Raw genomic sequence first — 6,316 nt, forward strand, 5'->3', positions numbered from 1 at the left:
ATACGCATGGCCATAGACATATACTCTAATCCTCATTAATCAATCACACGTGTACGTACAACTCGACATAATGACATGCGACAATGATATTAATACATTTAAATTGATGAAAAAGTTAGTTAATGCATGGCCATCCCTTAATAATTTACACAAAGAACCTAACTCTATTGCCAACCATGCATGTTGTCCACAAAGGCCATTACAAGCCAGAGTCTTTGTCCTCACAATGCTCTCAAGAAAATTAGGTAGCCAACCAATCTTAACTCATGACCAGAAAGAGATTGATCATTGATCAACATTATATAAAAATTATAAGAACCTTTCATTTTCTTTTAAGTACATAAAATATCATATATGGAAGTATATGTTCTAATTCTATATACTTTGGTTGCATCACCAAGTCACCACCTTTTCTTAAAGCCATTGATGGTGGAGTTTAGCCACTTGTCCAAAAATTAAATTAAAAAATTAAAAAAATTTAATAAATGATTGATCATTACTTTAATTTTGTTAAGATGATAGATAGACTTATTTGGATAAAAAAGAATTTCTTAAAATTAATATACAATGATATGTATATATTCTCATGCATCAATCTCTCTTTCTCTAAGAAGTGCTTTTGCTTTTGGATATTTCTATCATTTAGTTAAATTTATGTTAGCCATCAATAATGAATTTTGATATATATATATATATATATATATTTGAAGTAGAAATTGCATTGTATGACATCTCCCATGACATTGATTGAAAAGAAACTATAAACTTTAATTTGTAATTCTAAGCCTCCTTTGTTGGCTTGAATGGATTTCATCATGTTTTACCGAAATGCTTGAGCTCTATTTGAACCTTATCAAGACTTCAATACATTCTAATTCAACAAAGAAGATTGTGGAGATTAATTTATCCTTAGTCGTTAATTAATTATTGACAACTTAGAGGGAAATATAATTTTTGACCCAAATAAACTAAATAGTCTACATATTGAAAATAAATTTATTCATTTTAAGCGGCATCATATATTCATAGTTTTATTTTTATTTTTTTTAAATAAAAGTAATTTGTATCCACCATAAGTTAAGGGTTAATTATGGTCCATCAAGAAATTTCAAACACTGACAAAATTTAATTGATGTATGCTAAATGTTTTATCATATTAAATAATGATGCTTCCAAATTAACCATATACTTAAATATATGATGATGATTATAATGAATTGCATTGATTGCAAAGTACTAAACATTTGGCCGCCCATGGGACCAAAATAATGAAAGAAAGACTAAAAAGAAAAACACAAGGGAAAGAGAAAGTGATTAAATAAATGGATGCAAAATTTTAATTAAATCCAACTAGCATAGGTATATATATATATATATATATATATATAGATATAGATATAGATATTAGAAATGAATGCCATTAATTATTGTGTAGATATATATATTAATATATATATATATATATATAACATCAACATCACAAGAATATAAGAAATCTTTTGTGGACCATACAATGTCTAACTTGGTTATCTATTTCTCTTATTTCATTAATTTGCTTCTTCGAGGTCCCCTACTTTCACTAGTCAAATACAATCATCATCCATGACTTTCCATGTAACCAAGATGCCTTTCCTTCCAATTATTTCTTTCTGTTTATTTATTAATTTTACTTACATTCCTTTCCAAAAATTAAAATGACTTATATACCTTTTTTTAAAAATCATATATATTTACTTGTATATCTTTCGCTATGATCATTTTTAGTCACTTCAATATCTCTTTGAAAAAATGATTAAAAATTTTTATGGGAAAACTACAATATCATGTATCATTTATCATCTCCTCTTTAATAATAACAATAACACACACACACACACACATATATATATATATATATATATCAATTTATATTTTTATAAAATTTCACAAAATTTATTAACTGATTTTTAATCACAAAAAAAATACATACGCAAATGTGATTATTGTAGAGGAATATTGGCAATTATCCACTGGTGTGTATACAAAATTTGATCGTTTGGTCCTTGCATATTCACCTTGCAACACAGGGTTCAAGCTACAAGTCTACACCCACAAACCCATCACTTGTAGCCACCATTGCGTGATCCAGTAAAATTTGAACTAGAGAATCTTAAATCTCCAAACTAATTTTATAGTGGAACCAATATCACTAGACTATGAACCTTTTTGGCTTTTGTAATAAATATTTATTGTTCATATATTCAACTACCATAATTGAGAGGTTTTTTAATACATAATGTGTGGTGTTACCGCACATACTCATCAGTAAAATCAATTTTTTAAACTCGTACATGGAGTTAAATGCTTTAACCATTTGTTTATTGCTGAATATAACTAAGATATTATAAATCAAACACACTTTTAAAAATTTACCGTAATTATAGCAATTATTTTTTACTCAAATCTTCGGGAGGAAAAATATTATTATATTAAATTGTCAAATTTTGTACTCATTTTGGCACCTGCTACCAAGCTTAATATCTCAACAATATCAAAGGCATGATGCAATAATATTTAGTAGAACTATTTTTAGATTTAATCTCCCTCAAAACCGCACATTTGTAGTTGTTGTCCTTGTTCTTTAAAATAAATAAATAAATAAAATGAATCATTAAATCTTGACCAACTAAAAAGTTTCACATCCTATTTGTCCAATTCCCATTTGCAATAATAATTGATTGGAGTAAAAGTGTCTCACAATTTGGTTGAAGCAGAACTTAGAAGGACAAGTCAAGTCAGTGGTGTTTGTGTCATAATGTAATTAGTGAAACTAATTATTAATTAACAGATGCATAAATTTGTCTCCTTTGATTAAAGAAACATATATTGAACTACTTTTGCACCAAAAATTCTTTTAATATGATGTCTTAAACCAACTCAATCACAAATTCTAACTACTTTTTAGACAAAATAAAATAAAATAAATAAAAATAAAATACAAGATAGATATCAAAGAAGAATACACAATATAAATCACAGACAAAAATTAGAGGTTTATAAGAGACCAAGTAATGGAAATTCAACTTCTGTTTTTATTTCAGGAGCATCTATATTGTTAAGTGTCACGGATCTCGTATTTTTAGGTATAATCACCAAAATAGTCCCTGTATTTTTCTCTCTCTTCTTTTTTGGTCCCTCTATTCAGAAATTCTCATGACTAGTTTCTCTACTTTTGAAAATATACCCACTTGGTTAAAAATGCTCCCAACCAGTCCCTCTACTTTTAAAAATGTGGCCATTTAGAGGGACTAAGTGGGTGCAATTCTAAAAGTAGAGGGACTGGTTGGAAGTATTTTTAACTAAGTGGGCACATTTTCAAAAGTAAAGGGACTAGTCGGGAGCATTTCTGAGTAGAGGGACCAAAAAAGAAGAAAGAGAAAAGTAGAGGGACTAATTAGGGTATTATACCGTATTTTTATTCAATAAAAGCAAACCAAAAAAATTTTAATTATATTTTATTTTTCAATTTCATTGAGATAAATTATAAGAAATTAAAAATTCTTACTGTCCTTAAATATTAAAATAATACATGTTATTGTAAGTCAAACTCTACATTTATCAATACACTATTATTTATAAAATAAATTACTAAAATAAAAAATAAAATTAGACTCGATAGTGTTAATTATGATTATATGCAATTTGTATATAGAAATTTGATTTTTTTTTCCAATTATTCAGTGGATTTTATTGACCCAACCTTTTTATTGCTAATGATGGAAAATAATTGAATAATTATGATTATATGCAATTTGTATATAGAAATTTGATTTTTTTTTTTTCCAATTATTCAGTGGATTTTATTGACCCAACCTTTTTATTGCTAATGATGGAAAATAATTGAATAATTTTTTAATAGTTGATGACATGTAATAATAATAATAATAATAATAATAATAATAATAATAATAATCTCTTGTTATTTTTAAGAATTATTTTATTTTTCTTTTTTGATGGTTGTTTTCATGTCGGCAATATTTAACTATTGTCTATTCATGATATTAAAGAGTGTGTGTATATATATAATTGATCACAGCTCAACCAACCAACACACTTTAGAACAACTTTTTATAACTTAAAGATATCTGAAAAAAATCTTTCAACTATATCTTAGTCCTTTTTTCACTTTTTTTCACCTTTATTTGAAAATGATCTTCAATGACTTTGAGAACCTCAAATACCAATAGTTTGCAAAGTAGTTTCAAAAAAGTTTATTAGAGTGATAATTAGTCCTTAATTAGCTTCAAAGGTCTATATATTTATTTATTTAAAAATGTTAAATTAATTCTCCACTAATTTATTGTTTAACCAATTTCTATTTATGTGTTTGAATCCAAGAACTTAATTAACACTCATTATGTTTGTGTTGTATAAGTATGATAAGAAGAATTTAATTGTAAATAATGTGTTCTTTTAGTGTGAAAAACCATGATATTAAGATAGAAATATTAAGAATAAAATAAATAAAGATAAATTCTATTATAAATATAACAGTATTAATCCAAACTCCACTAATTTTTATGGGAAAAAGGTGTTTGAGAGGAATATATGTGAAAAAGGTTATTATTTTTTATTAAGATATTTTTATTTTTTATTTGATTAATAATTATATACTTTTCATTATATGGACAATGTATTATAAAATTCTCACAATAAGTTTATTTCACATGAAACTAAAATACAAAAAGATATTATGAATATAAAAGGCATAATTGACAATTCATAATAGGAAATTTTATGAGTGTATACATACGAGTGAATTTGAAATTCTAATGTTTTAAGTAAATTCTAAAATATTCACCAAAAATTATAATGAATGATTAACAATCAAATTTTCAAACTTTGAACAATTGATTTACATAACCATCTATTTATAATATATATAGATAAAAAAAAAATAATAATAATAATAATAAAATAAATAAATAAATAAATAAATAAATAAATAAAGAGGTGCATGAAAGATGTAATAAAAACACTTTTTTTAACTCTAAGATAAATTAATTCTAGAGCGAATTATGTGTTTATTTTGGCTTGAGTTTTTTTATTTCTGATTGAGATGAATAAATAGGGTCTATTACTACATAATAAAAGAAGGAATAACACCATTAATTAATCTAATAATAAGAGCTGATTACTTTATTGCTTATTTTTAATTGCTTAATCTCTATCAAATGGATTAAAAACCTTCATGGTATAACAAGATGATATTCATGCTTTTTTAACTTAATTTGTTGAGCATATTTTTTGGGTTGTCAAAGTGTTAATAGCTCAGCGGTATTGACCCCACTACATAAAATATTAGTGTAAGAATTTAAAAGTTTTGAATTCAAGTCTTATTAGATTCCGTGTTGATATGAGTCTTCAATTGTGGGTTAGATCATCCTACATTTATATAAGTCGTTATGGGCTCATTTTTATGGGCCAAGCCACAAGTTTATTTTTTCAAACTTAAGTAATTTTAAGTTGGAATTATATCTTTCCATAGAGTTGCTTACTCAAGAGCACCGGAAATTTTAAAGCCAAAGTTTATTCTTAAGATACCTAGTTGTTGTACAAGAAATTAACTTTCCTTAATTTTACTTTACCTTCATAATCTGATGCAAGGATATGAACTAAACTATGACTTTTGCTTTTGTGTTCATTATTGAACAGTCAACAAATAAAGGTGGCTCATAACATCTAATTCATGTATTGATTGTTATGAACTTTCATTAGTATGCACTTATGAATTGATTGAATGAGTGAAAATCTCTTACTTCTTATATATCAATGGAAGTTACTCTGGTTGGATTACAATATATGGTTGTTTCAAATATCTTCCTTGAAAGGTGTTGCCCCTGCCCAAAGTATATTATAAGATGAATTTTCTGTATTTGTATTGTGTATAATTAATGGTGCCATATATACAAGGAGAAATTTACAAAACTTGGAGAGCAAGCTACAATACAATACGTACCTAATATTTATTTACACAAATAGTAATAAAGAATTCTCTAAATTCATTATAGTAATAAAATATTCATTATCTCCTAATTTATCGCTTAACACCCTCTTCTTCAAGAGGGAGAGAGCGATCTTCCACCCCTCTATCTAAGACTAAAGGGTGCTTTAGCACCTCTTTGCCCCCTCCTCCCTCTCCTTCTCCCCATGGCTATTGCCTTTGATTTCATAAAAAAATAGATGCCAACACTCAAGTTCCTCCAGACTTTATTATCAAAAATGGTGTGTAATGCTTAAGAAAATATCACTTCTACCCAAGTGAATGTCAAGAAAC

This window comes from Dioscorea cayenensis, chromosome 2 (genome assembly GCF_009730915.1).
Source record: "Dioscorea cayenensis subsp. rotundata cultivar TDr96_F1 chromosome 2, TDr96_F1_v2_PseudoChromosome.rev07_lg8_w22 25.fasta, whole genome shotgun sequence".
Lineage (NCBI taxonomy): Eukaryota > Viridiplantae > Streptophyta > Magnoliopsida > Dioscoreales > Dioscoreaceae > Dioscorea > Dioscorea cayenensis.